At 44.1% G+C, this 21,782-nt stretch overlaps 1 long non-coding RNA gene across 1 annotated transcript; it reads right to left on the minus strand.

Moving 5' to 3' along the window:
* Positions 1-2,134: 2,134 nt before the first annotated feature.
* Positions 2,135-4,425, minus strand: LOC136180349 (uncharacterized). The gene is made up of 2 exons (XR_010667039.1): positions 2,783-4,425; positions 2,135-2,178 (listed from the first exon to the last, which is right to left on the minus strand). It is a non-coding gene; the product is annotated as an uncharacterized lncRNA (long non-coding RNA).
* Between the last annotated feature and the right edge of the window lie 17,357 nt (positions 4,426-21,782).

The raw sequence follows: 21,782 nt of genomic DNA on the forward strand, positions 1-21,782 counted from the left end.
GCTGCATCTGTCTGTCAGGTCCAGCAGGTCAGGAGGCTAACAGCTTGATCCGTCTGATTTCTCCTCTTTCTTACTTCGTTTGGAGAGTTTTTTAACACATATCTGACAACATACATGGCTTGCTGTGTGGTTAACAGACCATGCTTCAGTTTTCTTCGGTAAGTGATATAGTAGTGTTATATTTACTGCTTACTCATGTGTTTATATTTACGGACCTAGCTTGTTTAGCGTTAGCTTGTAAACCAGTCGGCTAACTGTGTAGCTCATTATTTACATTATTTACGGTCAATGGTTTAGAAATGTTTGTTGTTAAGATGTTGTTGTTGAAAATAATGAGTTTGTGTGATGTTAGAAGCTAAAGGTTCATCTCGGTGGTTAACCACAGACTGTAAATATGGTTATCTGATGTTATGATGAATGTTATACTCCACCTAAATGTGGACATTAAAAAACAAACTTTGTGTCGTAATTATCCGTCAGTAACAAACTGAACTGAACCTAATGTGCTGTCTTAAGATTTGAGCAAACTGTTAACAACTTTAAAAAACTTCACTTTGTAAGAGCATCTGTAACCATTAAGAACTATATTAATAACCATATTAATTTTCACTGAACTCATACACAGAATATAGCAGTAGAAATATCAAAATATAAATAACATATGAAATGAAAATAAGATTTAAAGCACATAGATATAAAGTATAAGAAATAGTTTGAAGAATACAGCCATGTACTGAGCTCATGTTAATAATAAATGAGTTACTGTATGTTCTGTACTAAAGCACAGAGAGTTGGGACCTGTTAATGATTTAAATAATTCAGATTATATTTGTTTCATGTTAAGATGAAGTACTATCCACAATAAATTGCTTCATTTTTCCTCACACAAAATCTGAGACCATTTAATGTGGAATATCATTGTGTGAGTGAGAGATGATGATTACAATAATGTTTATCTTCTTAACTTTGAATAGATGTTGATTACCTGAATACTGTACCTTTGTTGTCTGGGTAGTACACTGTTGAATTTATAAATGTGTTCTTACACACAGATGAATACAGAAAAATAGATGAGAACAAACAAAATGATTTAATGAATAACTGATATTTTCTCTCTTTCTTTGCCATCCTGAAGACCCCTCACTAAAAGTCCATGTTCTCCTGGATCCATGTCACATGCTCGAGCTTCTTCAGAATGACTTTTCAACAGTCAAAGTTTTGCTGAGAGAAGATGGCCAGCAGATAAGACAGCAGTACATTAAGGAGCTCCACAGGCTTCAGGAGGAAGAGGAGGGTTTGCACCTTGGAAGACTGTATTCATGCTGTTCAAATAAAAATAGATCTCCTCCAAACAACTTGCAATCAAACTATTTTCTTCCCATTTTAAACCCTTTGTCCAGTTTAGATGGGAGAAGTTGATATTATGTGATATTGATCTGGGAAGACTACATTTCTAAATCATTTTTAACTGTGTTTTTATTCACAAGTTATTGATCTTATTTACTCTCCATGTATCTTGATTTAAGAATGGGGCTGTGTTTAAGGGCAAATTTTTGCAATGACTCTGTTCCATCCCATTTTCAGAAATGAACTACATTAGTATTTATCAAAAGAATAAGAAGTTGTGTAAAAGTAGACTTCCTTCCCTAAGCTATTGAGTTGAGCATTAATCTGAAATGTATACTCATAAGTAGACATAAAAGAGTGCATTTATATAGAAATATTTATTTAATCTGAAAAACAACATTAAAAAAAGTCTGTTTTTACAGCAGAGATGAACATGTTTACAGCTTGGTACAAAACAAACAAATAGGTGTGATTAGCTCATGTCTCGATGGACACACACTGTACGGGGGGGTGATGTTTTGATCAGTTTTGATTTGATGAAGGATAAGAGTTATTCACAATAAGGCGTGTAGCTGACCAGCTTGACAGGTGGGCGCGGTGTAATGGTTTGTCAGGAGGTTTAAAACCCGTCTCAGCTCTCAGCCTGTGGGTGACATCACTCAGGCCATCCGGGGGAGACCTCCCTCACAGCGAGCTGTTGAAGAGAAGCAACCGAAGTCCACCCCAGAAGAACCAACAAATACAGATGTTGTTGAGGCTCAGGTTTCTTCCTCTGTCTCTGCAGCTCTCTGGGCACCTCGACGGACCAGTCACCAATAATCCACACTGTGTCTATAGGAGAAATACAAAGGTGTTCAATTAATGCCTCAGACAACACAAAATGTACAGTTAACTATATGTGACAGCTCAGGGTGTTTTTTTGTTATGAGCCACATCTGCAGGAATAATATTGAACAAGGTAGCTGCAACTCATCATAATAGATGCCAGTCTTAAATACTATTTTTTCTAATACTTAGTTTTTGGTGTGAAGCTGACACTGTCCACAGACTCCATGACTTCACAGGGTTCAATAGAAAACAAATGTCTTATAATAAATACTAAATAATTATTTTTCAGTTGTCATGTTCACCTCATCGCTGTTGACATCAGTAAATATAAAACACAGACATTCCTCTTTTTGTCACAACAGTAACATGAACTGTATGCTTTGTAATATTGATTTCTTCTGGATGTCTCATATTTATTTACAGTTTATGGATAAAACTTTGTTAATGTATTTCTCTGCTAACACTGACAAAGTCTAACTGCTCTGACAAATAAATAATAACCATGATTGTATATTTAAAAAAGTGTAGTTTTAAGACTTTAATTAAATATTTGGGTTGAATATAATTAGTTTTAACTGTGTTGTATAAAAGTTAAATGTTAACTTACTGTTTATAGAGTTTTCTCAGGACGAGCAGGAATAGTTGATGATAGCAGCCTAGCTGTTAGCTATGCTGTGAAGTGGACTGCTAACGTCGAGCTGAATGGGTTAAGTCCCGCCGGTCCCGCCTTACTGCTGTCGTTAGGTTGATCCGAAGTTAGGTTGAGACTGCAAATCCAATATGGATGCGGCCGTCGGTTGGACTCATTTTCTGCCTATGTCACAGACGGGTCAGGGTTCGTCCAGTAATATTTACAGTCTATGATCCAAACCATACTGCACCAAACCTGGAAGTTAGCATCCATGCTGAAATGTTCAGTCTACTGAGGTGGACCCAAAAAATGCCCTCTTAATGATCACGAGGGTTCAGTCTACTGAAAAGTCCGCGCTCCATCCTGAACTGTGGCTTTTCGAAAAGGGCCAATGAGTTTGGAGAATATAAAACCGATAGAGGATGACTGTGTAGATTCAGAATTTGTTAAAGTAGACAAACAAGTTGTTTTTAATCAAACAAACTCACTTGACAATCAACACAGGAAACTGAATCAAAGAAAATAGCTTGTTAGCTAGTTAGCAGCCTGTTAGCTAAGCTAGCACCAGAAATCCTTTCACTTGATACTTGTCTGTCTTTTAATAATGTTACATGCTTCATGCATCCATAACAACTGAAAAATGTACGGTAATGACATCACAGCATATGTTGTTAAATTTGAAACTTTTCAGTAGTTAAGGACGATAATGAAATGGGTTGTTTATCAATTTATCATTAACTGATATTTAAAAACAACGCACTGTAAATCAGTCTATCTTTTCTGCCTCTTTAAAGAGCAATATGTAACTCTGACTCCAAATTCAAAACATTGTAGAGAGCTGTCTCCCCCCCCCCCCCAATATTGATCCTAGTTTGAGCACGTTTCTGCTCGTGGAGCTTATTAGAAACATGCAGAGGCTTTTTTGGTCGGGTACAATCACTTCTATCTGAACCACTTCTCTTGACCGCTTCCATCGCTGCAACACCTGTTGACCTGATAACTGCTCTCATATCTGACAAACCGAGGGGCGTCCAAAACGGCTGTGTGGGGGGTGTCTTAAAAGCGCCTACCTTCTCTGGTCCAAACAAATCCAGAGCATTCAGGAGCAGAATCTAAAGTTAGAAGGAGGACATACTGGCTGCTGCATTGTTGTCAGAGAAGCCAGCACTTCAACATAGCATGTTTCCTTAATGTCTGATCAGATAGTAAGGTCACTACACATCTCACTGATTGGATCTTTGGATTTATTTTGTACAAACCTGATCTGTCAATTTTTCCCTTTCTTAGTTTACAAATCTTCCAAAGTGTCAAACAGGGTGTTTCATTTATATTATTAATCAGTATTGATAATGAAAGATTGTAACAGTTATGCTCGTAATGAGGAAACGTTTGCATGCCACATGCGGGGGCTGTACAACCTGAAATTAAAATGAACATCATGGATAAAAACAGACATGCATTCAGGGGGTTACAAGGCGAGGCTGTGGACAGAACAGATATCAAACAATATTCTGTCATGCACGTCTGGCTGGTTATTGTTAAGATGAAGGAGAGCAGCAGAGCAGGAGGAGGAGGAGGGAGGAGGAGGAGGAGGAGGAGGAGGAGGAGGGAGGTCAGTACTCTACCTGTATCAGTCTGTCTGCCAGAGCTGCACTCTCCTACAGCGCAGCGACGCAGAGGAACGAGAAAGAGAGAGATGAAAGGAAGAGAGAGACAGATAAAAACACAAATACACCAGAGAAGAGAGTCAGAAGAAGAAGAGAAAAAGCAGGATTACAGGTTCTGAAGTCGATTATTTTCTTTTGTAAATATGTAGAAAAGTGAAGAGAAAACTCAGACAAAAAAGAAAAAGGTACTCCAGAGAGGACGAGAAAAATGGCTGTGGTTGAAAAAGCAGAGAGCGTACAGTGAGAGGGAAAATCCCGCTTGAAAAAAGAGTCATGAAGACAAGTAGAGAACACACACACAAATGCTACGAGAGCTCCAGGAGACGCAATCCACCGACAGGAAGTGAGCTCACAGTATCTCTACAGCGTCTGGTTTCAGTGTTTACGTGCTGTAGAAGAGATCACATGATCCTGATTTCAGTTTAACATTTAATGTAACCTCTGAGAGAGAGAGAGAGAGAGAGAGAGAGAGAGGAGAGAGAGAGAGAGAGGTTTGGTTTTCAAAATACCTTTTATTTTACCACTACCAGGAGAAAATTATAACACTGTCACATCATCACTCAGATCAAGAGAAGGAAATAAATAAATAAATAAAAAATAAAACAAAACAAGTGCAACAAAAATCACAACATCAACAAAAACAACATTTACTGCATCAAAAATGAATAATCAGCTCTCCATCCCCACCCACAGAGCACAAAGCTTCTTCCACAGCCCATACACTATTAAAGTCTTGCACATTGTCCATCATTTGATAATAGGCAAATTCTACCTTTAGTCTGGCCTTCAAAAGTCCCTCCAGAACCAGCACCGGTTCCACACAGCCAGTACCCTGAGCTCGGTTCTTGCGTGTAAGCCAAATGGCCAACTTAGCCGAGCCAGATAAAAAGTTCATCAGTGTATGTACAGTCTTTTTCTTTGCAGAATACTTTGGCCCAAAAACAAACACTGCATAAGAGAAATCCTCCCCGAGAGCTTCAAACAAGCTTTTCATAAGGACAAACAAGAGTGAGAGCCTGGGACACTCAACAAACAGATGAGACAAAGTTTCAGTTAGTGAACAAAACAAACACTCCTCTCCCACCCCTGGATCAATGTGCGCTCTGTATCTGTTCGTGGCTATAACCCCATGCACAACTCTCCACTGGAGATCTGCTGTTCTCTTCTCAACAGGCAGCTTGTACAGGGACCGCCAGCTGCCTTTCGGGGAAACCTCCGGGCCAAAAAACTCGATCCACCTCGACTCTTTCACTCCCGACAGACCACGAAGATGTAGGACCTTAACACAGGACTGATAGAGTGCCTTTTTCCCTGCATCCTGGAACTTTCCCAGAACAGGAGTACTAAAGGACAGCAGTCCACCTCCTCTTTCCTGCCACTCCCCGACATCTGGGGTAACAGACAAAGATGGGAAGCTGTATTCGCCCTCTTCACTCCACTGCTCACACAGATTCTCAATGTTTAGAAATGTCACAGGTTTTACTGGAAGTGCAGCAAAGACTTCCTCCACCACTCTTTCAACCACCCGGCTGGAGGTGATATTGGTCCTTTCTTTGAGGGCGTCCAGGGTCAGTCTTACCAGGTGACCCAGTTTTGTGCAGCCTGCCTCTCTGAAACTGGCCCGGAGACTGGCTGACTGCAAAGTTGGAGTCCTTATGAAATCATTAAAAAATAACGGTTCCTCAAAGATCCACATTCCCGGACTCTCAGTTTTTTCCCTTTTGAATGTGTACATTTTCCATGCCTGCATTACAGACATATAAAAGGATGTTAATCCAGTGAGATCCACCTCCTCAAGCTTTAACAGAAAGAGCTGCTTAGTGTACCCCAGCCGTCCAGCTCTCCTCAGCAGCAGTCGAGCGATGTCCATCCAGCTGGGACCACAAGTGAAAAGGAGTCTCTGTGCAGTCTGGAGTCTGAATGAGGCAATTTTTGACTGAATGTCTATAAGTCCATGTCCCCCTTCAGCCACCGGCAGGTAGAGGACTGCCGCCTGGACCCAGTGTTTGCCTGACCAGAAGAAGTCCAGGATGGCCCTTTGAATGTCCTCCACCAGCCCTCTTGGAGGTGTCAAAGCCACAAGTCTGTGCCAGAGAGTCGAGGCAACCAAGTTATTGACCACCAGAACTCTTCCCCTATACGACAACTGGGGTAGCAACCATTTCCATTTAGACAACCGAGCGCACACTTTCTCCCTAACTCCCTCCCAGTTTTTACTTTTAAAGCCCTCGGTACCCAAATAAACCCCCAACACCTTCAACCCCTCCCTCCCCCACTCAAGTCCACCAGGCAGACTGGGCACTGCCTGGTCCCTCCACTCTCCCACCAATAAGGCACCACTTTTTTCCCAGTTCACCCGTGCAGCTGTTGCCCTTTCATACAGGGACAGGGTGTCCCGCAGACACCGAACGTCCCCCTGATTGGAGATGAAGATGTTTACATCATCAGCATAGGCAGAAATTGTAGGGGGACATTCAATGCTACAGGCCGCGGGCAAAGAAAGCCCGCTGAGCCGGCCCCTCAACCTGCACAGCAAGGGCTCAATAGCCAAGCTGTACAGCTGGCCGGAGATGGGACAACCTTGTCTGATCCCTCGCCGTACAGGGATTGGCCGACTCAACCCCGCCCCCATCTTCACCAAACACTGTGCATCCTGATACAACAACCCAACTAATGACACAAAACCATCCCCAAAACCAAAAGACCTCAGTGCAGAAAACAAATACGAGTGATCCACCCTGTCAAACGCCTTCTCTTGATCCAGAGACACAATGCCAACATTTAGATTATAGATTTTACACAAATCAATGACATCTCTGATAAGAAAAACATTATCCATGATTGTCCGGTCTGGAACACAGTAACTCTGGTCTTTATGGACCACACTTCCCAGAACGTCCTTTAGTCTGTTCGATAAAGCTCTGGAGAAGATCTTGTAGTCCGCACAAAGCAAAGCAACCGGCCTCCAGTTTTTTAACAATGCCAGGTCACCTTTCTTGGGGAGCAAGGAAAGAACTGCTCTCTTACAAGAACCAGGAAGAGACCCGGTCCTGCAACACTCCATTAAAACACTATGCAGGTCAGACCCAAGGATAATTCCAGAACCTCTTAAAAAAGTCTGTGGACAACCCATCTATTCCAGGTGCTCTTCCTGTTGCCATCTGAGTGACAGCAGCAGTGAGCTCCTCCAGAGACAGCTCCCCTTCCAGAAGAGACCTCTCCTCCACACTGAGCTGAGGGAGACCCTCCAGGAGCTCCCTGCGACACTCCTGGCTGCAACTCTCTGCTCCAAACAGATCCTCATAGAACTGCATGGCATGACTGCTCATTTCCTTTGGATCAGCTGTTATTCGACCTCCTGGCAGTTTCAGACAAGTCAGCAGCTTTTTTTGAGCCACAGATCTCTCAAGATTGAAAAAGAAAGACGTTGGGGCATCCATGTCTTTGAGTTGAAGGAAACGACTCCGCACAAGAGCTCCCTTCACCCTCTCCTGCAGGAAAGAGCTCAACTCCATACGTTTCTCCTTCAGCAGAGTACCAGCGGTGGGATCCACACTCCCATTTAACCCCTCCTCAAGGTTCTTAATGTTGTCCTCAAGATTTTTAATGACTGTTTTTAATCTAGCAGAAGAGTGTGACGTGTACTGCTGACAAAAAACATGAATCTGAGCTTTACCAACCTCCCACCAAAGCTTCAAAGAATCAAACTCAACTTTTCTTAATTGCCACTGATCCCAAAAACACCCAAAGTTTTTACAGAAAACATTGTCCAGTAGAAGCTTGTTATTAAAATGTCAGAAGGACTTAGCCCTTTCACCTGGTGAAATAATCAGCTCCACACTAACAAAATGGTGATCAGTGAAGCCGACAGGCAGAATATTACAATGAATTAATCTGGGGTTGAGAGTTCTGGAGATGTAAACTTATTTTTACTGATTTGTTGTACGTTTCATCCATAAATTGATTGTTTGACTCTAAAGAATAAAGACCAGAGCCACTATTTGGCAAATCAGCAATGGATGCATTGTCTGACTCATAATCTTCATCCATGTCCTCTCCTTCACATGATGCCTGGCTACAACACACTGTCTTACCTTCCTTCAATGAAACATCTACAACTGCAGAACTTGTGGAATCTTCAGTTTTATCATTATCTACAGTCTGTGATAATGATAATAACACCGGATACGGTGATCCGCGTAGAGGGAACCGACAACGGGGAAACCTGCACAAACAAATCCCTAATGAACACACCACTCTCAATCAGCTGATACACAAGAGGCTGACTCTTCAGAAAAACAACCACAGCCTTGTTCATTCGGGATGCATACAAAAGTTTATCATGGCCTACCTGTTCACCTGCAGCTAACAGAACCTCCTCCACGGTGACAGTACCGTTCGGAGGGACTATCCGAACTCCCTGTCGGAGAGTCGGAGGTGGCGTCTCAGCAGACGCCATTCCTCCCTCCAACCCCTCCAACGATCTGTCTTACACAGCCAACAACACTCAATACAAATATGAAAACAATCTGACCTGATCATGCACTTTGAAAACAGTAGAAAGGATAGCAAACAATTCAATCTCCGCGCCACTCGCAACACCACCACCGTCACTCACACTCACACTCACACTCACCGGAAACCGGAAACGGAAACGGAGAGGAGAGGAGAGGAGAGGAGAGAAGGAGAGAGGAGGTTTGGTTTTCAAAATACCTTTTATTTTACCACTACCAGGAGAAAATTATAACACTGTCACATCATCACTCAGATCAAGAGAAGGAAATAAATAAATAAATAAAAAAATAAAACATAAAACAAAACAAGTGCAACAAAAATCACAACATCAACAAAAACAACATTTACTGCATCAAAAATGAATAATCAGCTCTCCATCCCCACCCACAGAGCACAAAGCTTCTTCCACAGCCCATACACTATTAAAGTCTTGCACATTGTCCATCATTTGATAATAGGCAAATTCTACCTTTAGTCTGGCCTTCAAAAGTCCCTCCAGAACCAGCACCGGTTCCACACAGCCAGTACCCTGAGCTCGGTTCTTGCGTGTAAGCCAAATGGCCAACTTAGCCGAGCCAGATAAAAAGTTCATCAGTGTATGTACAGTCTTTTTCTTTGCAGAATACTTTGGCCCAAAAACAAACACTGCATAAGAGAAATCCTCCCCGAGAGCTTCAAACAAGCTTTTCATAAGGACAAACAAGAGTGAGAGCCTGGGACACTCAACAAACAGATGAGACAAAGTTTCAGTTAGTGAACAAAACAAACACTCCTCTCCCACCCCTGGATCAATGTGCGCTCTGTATCTGTTCGTGGCTATAACCCCATGCACAACTCTCCACTGGAGATCTGCTGTTCTCTTCTCAACAGGCAGCTTGTACAGGGACCGCCAGCTGCCTTTCGGGGAAACCTCCGGGCCAAAAAACTCGATCCACCTCGACTCTTTCACTCCCGACAGACCACGAAGATGTAGGACCTTAACACAGGACTGATAGAGTGCCTTTTTCCCTGCATCCTGGAACTTTCCCAGAACAGGAGTACTAAAGGACAGCAGTCCACCTCCTCTTTCCTGCCACTCCCCGACATCTGGGGTAACAGACAAAGATGGGAAGCTGTATTCGCCCTCTTCACTCCACTGCTCACACAGATTCTCAATGTTTAGAAATGTCACAGGTTTTACTGGAAGTGCAGCAAAGACTTCCTCCACCACTCTTTCAACCACCCGGCTGGAGGTGATATTGGTCCTTTCTTTGAGGGCGTCCAGGGTCAGTCTTACCAGGTGACCCAGTTTTGTGCAGCCTGCCTCTCTGAAACTGGCCCGGAGACTGGCTGACTGCAAAGTTGGAGTCCTTATGAAATCATTAAAAAATAACGGTTCCTCAAAGATCCACATTCCCGGACTCTCAGTTTTTTTCCTTTTGAATGTGTACATTTTCCATGCCTGCATTACAGACATATAAAAGGATGTTAATCCAGTGAGATCCACCTCCTCAAGCTTTAACAGAAAGAGCTGCTTAGTGTACCCCAGCCGTCCAGCTCTCCTCAGCAGCAGTCGAGCGATGTCCATCCAGCTGGGACCACAAGTGAAAAGGAGTCTCTGTGCAGTCTGGAGTCTGAATGAGGCAATTTTTGACTGAATGTCTATAAGTCCATGTCCCCCTTCAGCCACCGGCAGGTAGAGGACTGCCGCCTGGACCCAGTGTTTGCCTGACCAGAAGAAGTCCAGGATGGCCCTTTGAATGTCCTCCACCAGCCCTCTTGGAGGTGTCAAAGCCACAAGTCTGTGCCAGAGAGTCGAGGCAACCAAGTTATTGACCACCAGAACTCTTCCCCTATACGACAACTGGGGTAGCAACCATTTCCATTTAGACAACCGAGCGCACACTTTCTCCCTAACTCCCTCCCAGTTTTTACTTTTAAAGCCCTCGGTACCCAAATAAACCCCCAACACCTTCAACCCCTCCCTCCCCCACTCAAGTCCACCAGGCAGACTGGGCACTGCCTGGTCCCTCCACTCTCCCACCAATAAGGCACCACTTTTTTCCCAGTTCACCCGTGCAGCTGTTGCCCTTTCATACAGGGACAGGGTGTCCCGCAGACACCGAACGTCCCCCTGATTGGAGATGAAGATGTTTACATCATCAGCATAGGCAGAAATTGTAGGGGGACATTCAATGCTACAGGCCGCGGGCAAAGAAAGCCCGCTGAGCCGGCCCCTCAACCTGCACAGCAAGGGCTCAATAGCCAAGCTGTACAGCTGGCCGGAGATGGGACAACCTTGTCTGATCCCTCGCCGTACAGGGATTGGCCGACTCAACCCCGCCCCCATCTTCACCAAACACTGTGCATCCTGATACAACAACCCAACTAATGACACAAAACCATCCCCAAAACCAAAAGACCTCAGTGCAGAAAACAAATACGAGTGATCCACCCTGTCAAACGCCTTCTCTTGATCCAGAGACACAATGCCAACATTTAGATTATAGATTTTACACACATCAATGACATCTCTGATAAGAAAAACATTATCCATGATTGTCCGGTCTGGAACACAGTAACTCTGGTCTTTATGGACCACACTTCCCAGAACGTCCTTTAGTCTGTTCGATAAAGCTCTGGAGAAGATCTTGTAGTCCGCACAAAGCAAAGCAACCGGCCTCCAGTTTTTTAACAATGCCAGGTCACCTTTCTTGGGGAGCAAGGAAAGAACTGCTCTCTTACAAGAACCAGGAAGAGACCCGGTCCTGCAACACTCCATTAAAACACTATGCAGGTCAGACCCAAGGATAATTCCAGAACCTCTTAAAAAAGTCTGTGGACAACCCATCTATTCCAGGTGCTCTTCCTGTTGCCATCTGAGTGACAGCAGCAGTGAGCTCCTCCAGAGACAGCTCCCCTTCCAGAAGAGACCTCTCCTCCACACTGAGCTGAGGGAGACCCTCCAGGAGCTCCCTGCGACACTCCTGGCTGCAACTCTCTGCTCCAAACAGATCCTCATAGAACTGCATGGCATGACTGCTCATTTCCTTTGGATCAGCTGTTATTCGACCTCCTGGCAGTTTCAGACAAGTCAGCAGCTTTTTTTGAGCCACAGATCTCTCAAGATTGAAAAAGAAAGACGTTGGGGCATCCATGTCTTTGAGTTGAAGGAAACGACTCCGCACAAGAGCTCCCTTCACCCTCTCCTGCAGGAAAGAGCTCAACTCCATACGTTTCTCCTTCAGCAGAGTACCAGCGGTGGGATCCACACTCCCATTTAACCCCTCCTCAAGGTTCTTAATGTTGTCCTCAAGATTTTTAATGACTGTTTTTAATCTAGCAGAAGAGTGTGACGTGTACTGCTGACAAAAAACATGAATCTGAGCTTTACCAACCTCCCACCAAAGCTTCAAAGAATCAAACTCAACTTTTCTTAATTGCCACTGATCCCAAAAACACCCAAAGTTTTTACAGAAAACATTGTCCAGTAGAAGCTTGTTATTAAAATGTCAGAAGGACTTAGCCCTTTCACCTGGTGAAATAATCAGCTCCACACTAACAAAATGGTGATCAGTGAAGCCGACAGGCAGAATATTACAATGAATTAATCTGGGGTTGAGAGTTCTGGAGATGTAAACCCTGTCCAGTCTAGCTGCACACACCCTGTTACTGTTAACCCTGACCCATGTATACTGTCTGGATTGTGGATGTTTCACTCTAAATGTGTCCAACAAATCCAGGTGAGAGATGACAGTGTTTAAAGTCTGGGATGAATGTGGATGTGGCTCCTCTCCTATTCTATCCACGGTGAAATCAAGTGTGCAGTTAAAATCACCACCAAGAATGATCTGATCCTGATTATAGATCAGTAACTCCTTTTGGAGGCGGGTATAGAAAGCTACCCTTTCAGCTCCATTATTTGGAGCATAAATATTAGTGAAGCAGAAAACAGTGTCCTCTATTTCTGCTCTTACAATTAAAAGCCTTCCCTTTACAATTTCAGCACAAGAGACGATCTTTACATTTGCAGATGCTCTAAACAAAATGGCTACTCCTGCACTAAAGTTGGTGCCATGGCTAAGGTAGTTAGAGCCCTCCCACCATAAACCCCAATCTGTCTCATCTGATGGTGTGGTATGAGTCTCTTGTAAAAACAAGATATCAATGTTTTTCTGAGTTGAGATCTCAGAGATAAGGCCCCTTTTCTGTCTGTCTCTCCCACCATTAATGTTAAGAGATCCTATCTTAAGACTCCTCATAGAAAGATCAGAGAGAAAAAACAGACAAGTAGACACAAACAGGGAACAGTAGAAGAAGAAAAACACCTTGTGATGCATGATCATTTCTTTGTCTTCTTCACACTCTTACGTCCAGCTTTCCTCAGTGCGGTGATGTGCTTTTTAAGACGGAAACGTTTTTTTGCGTCCAGGAGGTCAAACCCAACCTGTCTTTTCAGTATGCTGACTGACTTTATGAACTTTTCAGTATCACTAAAGTAGTCACTTATTTTTACTGATTTGTTGTACGTTTCATCCATAAATTGATTGTTTGACTCTAAAGAATAAAGACCAGAGCCACTATTTGGCAAATCAGCAATGGATGCATTGTCTGACTCATAATCTTCATCCATGTCCTCTCCTTCACATGATGCCTGGCTACAACACACTGTCTTACCTTCCTTCAATGAAACATCTACAACTGCAGAACTTGTGGAATCTTCAGTTTTATCATTATCTACAGTCTGTGATTTTTCTGTAGCCTGAGAGCTGGTCGAAGCCACTTCTACCTCAGCCACGGCCTCAGCACAAGGCGCAGGCGCGGACGCGGCCTCCGCCCCGGGCACGGACGCGGACGCGGCCTCCGCCCTCGCACGGACGCGGACGCGGCCTCCGCCCCGGGCACGGACGCGGACGCGGCCCCCGCCCCGGGCACGGACGCGGACGCGGCCCCCGCCACATGCGCCACACTAACAGAGCTGCCCGCGTCAGCGGCAGCACTAGCCGCCTCCTGCTGTCTGTGCGGACACGCAAAACGTTTCTGTCCCACATCACCACACTCAAAACACTTCAGTTGTCCCGAGCTCGCATACACCATATAAGAAGCGTCACCGTGTTTCACTCTAAAGGAAACCTCCAGAGTCTGTGTGGGCGAATCCAAAAACATGAACACCTGACGCCGCAAAGATTGGACATGTTTCAGTTTGGGATCTTTACACCCTAGACTCACAGTTTTGAAACCACTCGCAAACTTCCCAAACCTGCGGAGTTCGTTCTCTAACAAGTCGTTAGAAATAAACGGCGGAACACCGGATACGGTGATCCGCGTAGAGGGAACCGACAACGGGGAAACCTGCACAAACAAATCCCTAATGAACACACCACTCTCAATCAGCTGATACACAAGAGGCTGACTCTTCAGAAAAACAACCACAGCCTTGTTCATTCGGGATGCATACAAAAGTTTATCATGGCCTACCTGTTCACCTGCAGCTAACAGAACCTCCTCCACGGTGACAGTACCGTTCGGAGGGACTATCCGAACTCCCTGTCGGAGAGTCGGAGGTGGCGTCTCAGCAGACGCCATTCCTCCCTCCAACCCCTCCAACGATCTGTCTTACACAGCCAACAACACTCAATACAAATATGAAAACAATCTGACCTGATCATGCACTTTGAAAACAGTAGAAAGGATAGCAAACAATTCAATCTCCGCGCCACTCGCAACACCACCACCGTCACTCACACTCACACTCACACTCACCGGAAACCGGAAACGGAAACGGAGAGGAGAGGAGAGGAGAGGAGAGAAGGAGAGAGGAGGTTTGGTTTTCAAAATACCTTTTATTTTACCACTACCAGGAGAAAATTATAACACTGTCACATCATCACTCAGATCAAGAGAAGGAAATAAATAAATAAATAAAAAAATAAAACATAAAACAAAACAAGTGCAACAAAAATCACAACATCAACAAAAACAACATTTACTGCATCAAAAATGAATAATCAGCTCTCCATCCCCACCCACAGAGCACAAAGCTTCTTCCACAGCCCATACACTATTAAAGTCTTGCACATTGTCCATCATTTGATAATAGGCAAATTCTACCTTTAGTCTGGCCTTCAAAAGTCCCTCCAGAACCAGCACCGGTTCCACACAGCCAGTACCCTGAGCTCGGTTCTTGCGTGTAAGCCAAATGGCCAACTTAGCCGAGCCAGATAAAAAGTTCATCAGTGTATGTACAGTCTTTTTCTTTGCAGAATACTTTGGCCCAAAAACAAACACTGCATAAGAGAAATCCTCCCCGAGAGCTTCAAACAAGCTTTTCATAAGGACAAACAAGAGTGACAGCCTGGGACACTCAACAAACAGATGAGACAAAGTTTCAGTTAGTGAACAAAACAAACACTCCTCTCCCACCCCTGGATCAATGTGCGCTCTGTATCTGTTCGTGGCTATAACCCCATGCACAACTCTCCACTGGAGATCTGCTGTTCTCTTCTCAACAGGCAGCTTGTACAGGGACCGCCAGCTGCCTTTCGGGGAAACCTCCGGGCCAAAAAACTCGATCCACCTCGACTCTTTCACTCCCGACAGACCACGAAGATGTAGGACCTTAACACAGGACTGATAGAGTGCCTTTTTCCCTGCATCCTGGAACTTTCCCAGAACAGGAGTACTAAAGGACAGCAGCCCACCTCCTCTTTCCTGCCACTCCCCGACATCTGGGGTAACAGACAAAGATGGGAAGCTGTATTCGCCCTCTTCACTCCACTGCTCACACAGATTCTCAATGTTTAGAAATGTCACAAGTTTTACTGGAAGTGCAGCAAAGACTTCCTCCACCACTCTTTCAACCACCCGGCTGGAGGTGATATTGGTCCTTTCTTTGAGGGCGTCCAGGGTCAGTCTTACCAGCAAAGTTGGAGTCCTTATGAAATCATTAAAAAATAACGGTTCCTCAAAGATCCACATTCCCGGACTCTCAGTTTTTTTCCTTTTGAATGTGTACATTTTCCATGCCTGCATTACAGACATATAAAAGGATGTTAATCCAGTGAGATCCACCTCCTCAAGCTTTAACAGAAAGAGCTGCTTAGTGTACCCCAGCCGTCCAGCTCTCCTCAGCAGCAGTCGAGCGATGTCCATCCAGCTGGGACCACAAGTGAAAAGGAGTCTCTGTGCAGTCTGGAGTCTGAATGAGGCAATTTTTGACTGAATGTCTATAAGTCCATGTCCCCCTTCAGCCACCGGCAGGTAGAGGACTGCCGCCTGGACCCAGTGTTTGCCTGACCAGAAGAAGTCCAGGATGGCCCTTTGAATGTCCTCCACCAGCCCTCTTGGAGGTGTCAAAGCCACAAGTCTGTGCCAGAGAGTCGAGGCAACCAAGTTATTGACCACCAGAACTCTTCCCCTATACGACAACTGGGGTAGCAACCATTTCCATTTAGACAACCGAGCGCACACTTTCTCCCTAACTCCCTCCCAGTTTTTACTTTTAAAGCCCTCGGTACCCAAATAAACCCCCAACACCTTCAACCCCTCCCTCCCCCACTCAAGTCCACCAGGCAGACTGGGCACTGCCTGGTCCCTCCACTCTCCCACCAATAAGGCACCACTTTTTTCCCAGTTCACCCGTGCAGCTGTTGCCCTCTCATACAGGGACAGGGTGTCCTGCAGACACCGAACGTCCCCCTGATTGGAGATGAAGATGTTTACATCATCAGCATAGGCAGAAATTGTAGGGGGACATTCAATGCTACAGGCCGCGGGCAAAGAAAGCCCGCTGAGCCGGCCCCTCAACCTGCACAGCAAGGGCTCAATAGCCAAGCTGTACAGCTGGCCGGAGATGGGACAACCTTGTCTGATCCCTCGCCGTACAGGGATTGGCCGACTCAACCCCGCCCCCATCTTCACCAAACACTGTGCATCCTGATACAACAAACCAACTAATGACACAAAACCATCCCCAAAACCAAAAGACCTCAGTGCAGAAAACAAATACGAGTGATCCACCCTGTCAAACGCCTTCTCTTGATCCAGAGACACAATGCCAACATTTAGATTATAGATTTTACACACATCAATGACATCTCTGATAAGAAAAACATTATCCATGATTGTCCGGTCTGGAACACAGTAACTCTGGTCTTTATGGACCACACTTCCCAGAACGTCCTTTAGTCTGTTCGATAAAGCTCTGGAGAAGATCTTGTAGTCCGCACAAAGCAAAGCAACCGGCCTCCAGTTTTTTAACAATGCCAGGTCACCTTTCTTGGGGAGCAAGGAAAGAACTGCTCACTCACCGGAAACCGGAAACCGGAAACGGAAACGGAAACGGAGAGGAGAGGAGAGGGGAAAGGAAAGGAGAGGAGAGAGAGAGGAGAGAGAGAGAGAGGAGAGAGAGAGGAGAGAGAGAGGAGAGAGAGAGAGAGGAGAGAGAGGAGAGAGAGAGGAGCGTGAGAGAGAGGAGAGAGAGGAGAGAGAAGGAGAGAGAGAGAGAGGAGAGAGAGAGGAGAGAGAGAGGAGAGAGAGAGAGAGGAGAGAGAGGAGAGAGAGAGGAGCGTGAGAGAGAGGAGAGAGAGGAGAGAGAAGGAGAGAGAGAGAGAGAGGAGAGAGAGGAGAGAGAGAGGAGAGAGAGGAGAGAGAGAGAGAGAGAGAGAGAGAGAGAGAGAGAGAGAGGAGAGAGAGGAGAAAAACAAAAACACAACATTACACTGTGATACAGACAAGTCAAGCACAAAATACACACATAAACGTAATGGCTCTCAAACACGCATCCGCCCACGTATCCCTCCCACAAAGCCACAGCACCCACACAAAGTCATCAGAGGTAGATGCACATAGTGACATATGCAATCAAGATATTGGAAAATAAGTTTCTCAAAGATTTTAGCTAGAGAATTAATAATTGATATTGGGTGGTAATTGTTAGTGTCGCGAGGGTTGCCTCCCTTATGAAGTGGAGTGACTATGGCACATTTCCAAGTGGAAGGGAGAGTACAAGTTGCTGTAGAAAGGTTAAATAGATCGCAAAGTAGGTACATCAAGATATGAGCAGCTAACTTAATAAATTTAGTCTCAATGCCATCTGGTCCAGTTCCACAGTCATCCTTTAGTTCATTAATTGCATGTTGTACTTCGACAGGTAATATTTTTTGTAAAGAGAAACTGCTTCTACAAGTAGAACTATTGAGGGAGTCATATGCCACAGGTGAGTCAAATACAGGAGAGTTGCCTATGGAGGCAAAGTGCTGATTAAAAATATTTGCAGCAACGGATGGTTCTTGAATAATATTGTTATTGTATTGAATCTGGGTAGTGGTGTTTTTGTTTGACTTATTGAGAATTTTATTCATGCTTTTCCAGAACTGTTTCAGATTGTGCATATTTTCTGAGAGATTTTTTTTGTAGAAGTCTGATTTAGCATTACGTGTTTTTGTCTTGCATAAGTTTCTTAAGGATCTGAAGTCTGGTAGGCTCGTTGATCAGCTGGGTTAAATTTATACTGTTCAGCAAGTTTTTATCGTGTGATGAAGAACGGTCTAGCCAGTTGCTGTTGAAGTCGCCTAGGATAATCATTTCACACGGATGTTCAAATGAAGTAAGAGTAGATACTATGCATTTGGTTGATTCGGTTTATTTTCATGAAATTTTAACTTAACAAAAAGACATTCAAAGAATGAACGGGGTACTTTAGGAGTGGCAGGTTCAGACACAAAATGAGAAGAAACATATATAGCCACACCTCCTCCTCTTGTGCCCCTGTCAGCTCTATATAACATATAATTATCAAGTTCAACTTCATTGTCACAAATTTTGCTGTGCAGCCATGTTTCTGAAAAGGTAAGAACATCAGGTTTGTGCTGGGCGAACCAGACTCTAATTAAGTCAATTTTTGGAAGAAGGCTCCTGATATTCAAGTGTATAATTTTTATGCCTTTAGCTTTATCAATTATATATCAGATTGAAAGTGATAATGGGGTGGAGTGGGTTTAGGAAGGGGCTGGGAGAGAGGGCAGGAGAGACACACGGACACACACAGGACACATACACAAGACGAGAAACAGTACGAAATAAAGCAAATAAAATAAAACAAAAACAAAAACAAAAAAGCTGCATTTTGGAACAAAACTAGCAGCTCAGTCTGCATAGCTCTTAGAGACAGGATACAGAAACAAACAAGAGGTCCGAAAATGAGAGAGTGATAAATTAGGGGGGCCTAAACTAAGGCATCAAGAAAACAAAGAGACTGCATCCGGCTACAAAACGTTCCAGAAATAACTTTGGATGCATTCATTATTTTATGTTATGTTCATTTTACTTATAAGTCTTCGTAACTATGGTGGTTTGACAGTTGCACATACATTTTCTTTAACTCATCGTTTATCTTCTCTGAGCCCGGCTACGTTACGTTTTGCGACAGCTGCAACTCAGTTGAGTTTGCGACACTGTTTACGGCAAACAAACTAGTCATGCTTTTGACAGCAAGACTTGGTAAGCAAGTATCAACTTGTTGACAACTTTAAAAGTTGTTTCACAAACAGAACACAAATACAGGCATTAAAGTAATAGGAAACCGAATCAGTCAGCATATCGTTCAGGCCAGATGAATAATGTACTGAGAGTATAGAAGATCAGGAGAGAGCAAAAGGCGTCTGTCAGAGAGAAGTGTTCAGGTTAGCATTCATGCTATGGGGAGTTAGCCTCGCCGAAGAAAGCCTCAGCCTCTTCGGGGGAGCGGAAAAGTTTTGTCTTACCATCATGGAACACTTTCAGCGAGCAGGGGAAAATCATGGAGTATTTGAAGTCCAGGTCCCACAGCCTTTTCTTAATCGTATCAAACTGTCTACGTTTCTGGACAAGTGCAGCACTGAAGTCCGGGTAGATGTGCACTCGAGTTCCATTGTACACAAGCTCTCTCTTTTCCCTGGAGAGCTTCATGATCTTCAGCTTGTCCTGGAAATGGAAAAGTTTGACCAGGATCGGCCTTGGCCCGGCTCTGGAGTTTTGTTGTTGGATGAAGGACGAGGAGCGATGACAGCGCTCGATGACAGGAGGAGTGGGGAAATTAGCTTCTAGAGAAGCTGCGGTATCAGGCGATTCATGAAGCCGAGGATATCCCAACCCTCTGACTTTTCAAGGGTAGAGATGAAACGTAGGTTGGAAGCACGACTTCGGTTCTCAGCATCTTCATACCGTTCTTTCAGGTAACAGTTTTCCTTTTCAAGTATTTTGACACGTTGGATCAAGTCCTGGACATCATCCTCGTTAGAGCCAACTCTGTGCTCAGGTTCCGTGACTTGCTCTCCGAGTGTGGATACAGAGCTTTCTATTTTGTTAAGGCTGACTTTAATAGTTTCACGTTTTAAATCCATGTGTGATATCATTTTGAGCTTAATTTGCTGCATCCCTTCCCAGATAGTTTGAGAGGAGACAGGTTCTTGAGCCATTGTGAGGCCTGCCTCCATTACCTCTCACAGTGAGTAGATTGTTTGTCTTGTGAGTTTGGTGAAAAAAGTTGCTCCTGATCAGGTTTCAGAGATATCACAAGTTGCTGTGATTGTTGTCAAGACATTTAAGTTGCAAATATGTCTCAGAAGGACCTCAGTAGAGAAATGTTTGAGCCAGCAGACTGCAGCTTGTTAGAGACACTCACACCACGACAGCCATCTTTATTTCAGCCTCCTGTTCTCTCATTACATTTTGTGTATGACCTCTTAAAGCCTCGACCGTTATACTTTGGTGATCTCAGGCTGAAACATTTAAGAACCCCTGGTATAGCTGATATGTCTGTAGAAGGCAGCTGATTTACAAGAAACACACCTCAGTGGATCTGCCTTGTACATTTTTTTTCTGCAGAGTTTCCATCTTCCTGTAGCAGGCTGTAAACACAAGTCCCCGCCTTTATAGGGCATGTATACTGGTAGCTGTTGGTTTCTTTATTATTCCATATGTAAATGAACTCCTTAGCTTATCTGTAGCTGTAGAGAGCGGTGTAGGGCCCATCCTGCTGTCCATCCATCATGTCAGCTACACGCATACACATGTTGACATGTTGGAGTTTTAGAAACACCAGACGCACCCCATATATGATGTTCAAAACAGCATAAGCTACTTCCCCACTCTCCCTCTCTCCTGCATCTCATCTAGGTCTATATTCATAGGGATGTATACGTTTCTATTTTGAATATATCTCAACTTTATTAACTATTATTATTATTACAAAGACTTGAGACTTGACTTGGAATGAGAGACTTGTGCCCATCTCTGTACTTGTCTTATTAACACTTGAAAAAAATATCCCTGCTAAAACCATAGACTGTAAATATGAATGTTTGAGTGATGTCACCTATCTGTTCCTGCAGGGGGCTCATCAGCAGCAGCCGCCATGTTGGAAATCCTGTCTCAACCTAACTTTCAGTCAACCTAACGACAGGCTGAGAGCTGGAGCTGAGGCGGGTTTTAAGCTTCTTGACAAACCGTTACACCGTGCCCACCTGTCAATCATGTCAGCTACACGCCTAACTATAGATAACACATATTCATAGAATCAAAACAGAGACATTTTTGAAAAGTCATCCCCTGTTCAGTGTGTGCACGAGGAAGATAACTAATCAGACCTATTTGTTTTTTGTACCAGGCTGTAAATGTTGTATGTGACTTCCTGTGTTCCTGCAGCCAGCCTCTAGTGGACACTCGAGGAACTGCAGGATTTTACACTTCAGTATTGGCTTCATTTTTCAACACCGAAAGTTGCCACTTGGCTAAAACCCATCAAGCACAAAAAACAGAGATATTTATGGTTTTGT

The sequence above is a fragment of the Labrus bergylta genome, chromosome 1 (genome assembly GCF_963930695.1).
Source record: "Labrus bergylta chromosome 1, fLabBer1.1, whole genome shotgun sequence".
Classification (NCBI taxonomy): Eukaryota; Metazoa; Chordata; class Actinopteri; order Labriformes; family Labridae; genus Labrus; species Labrus bergylta.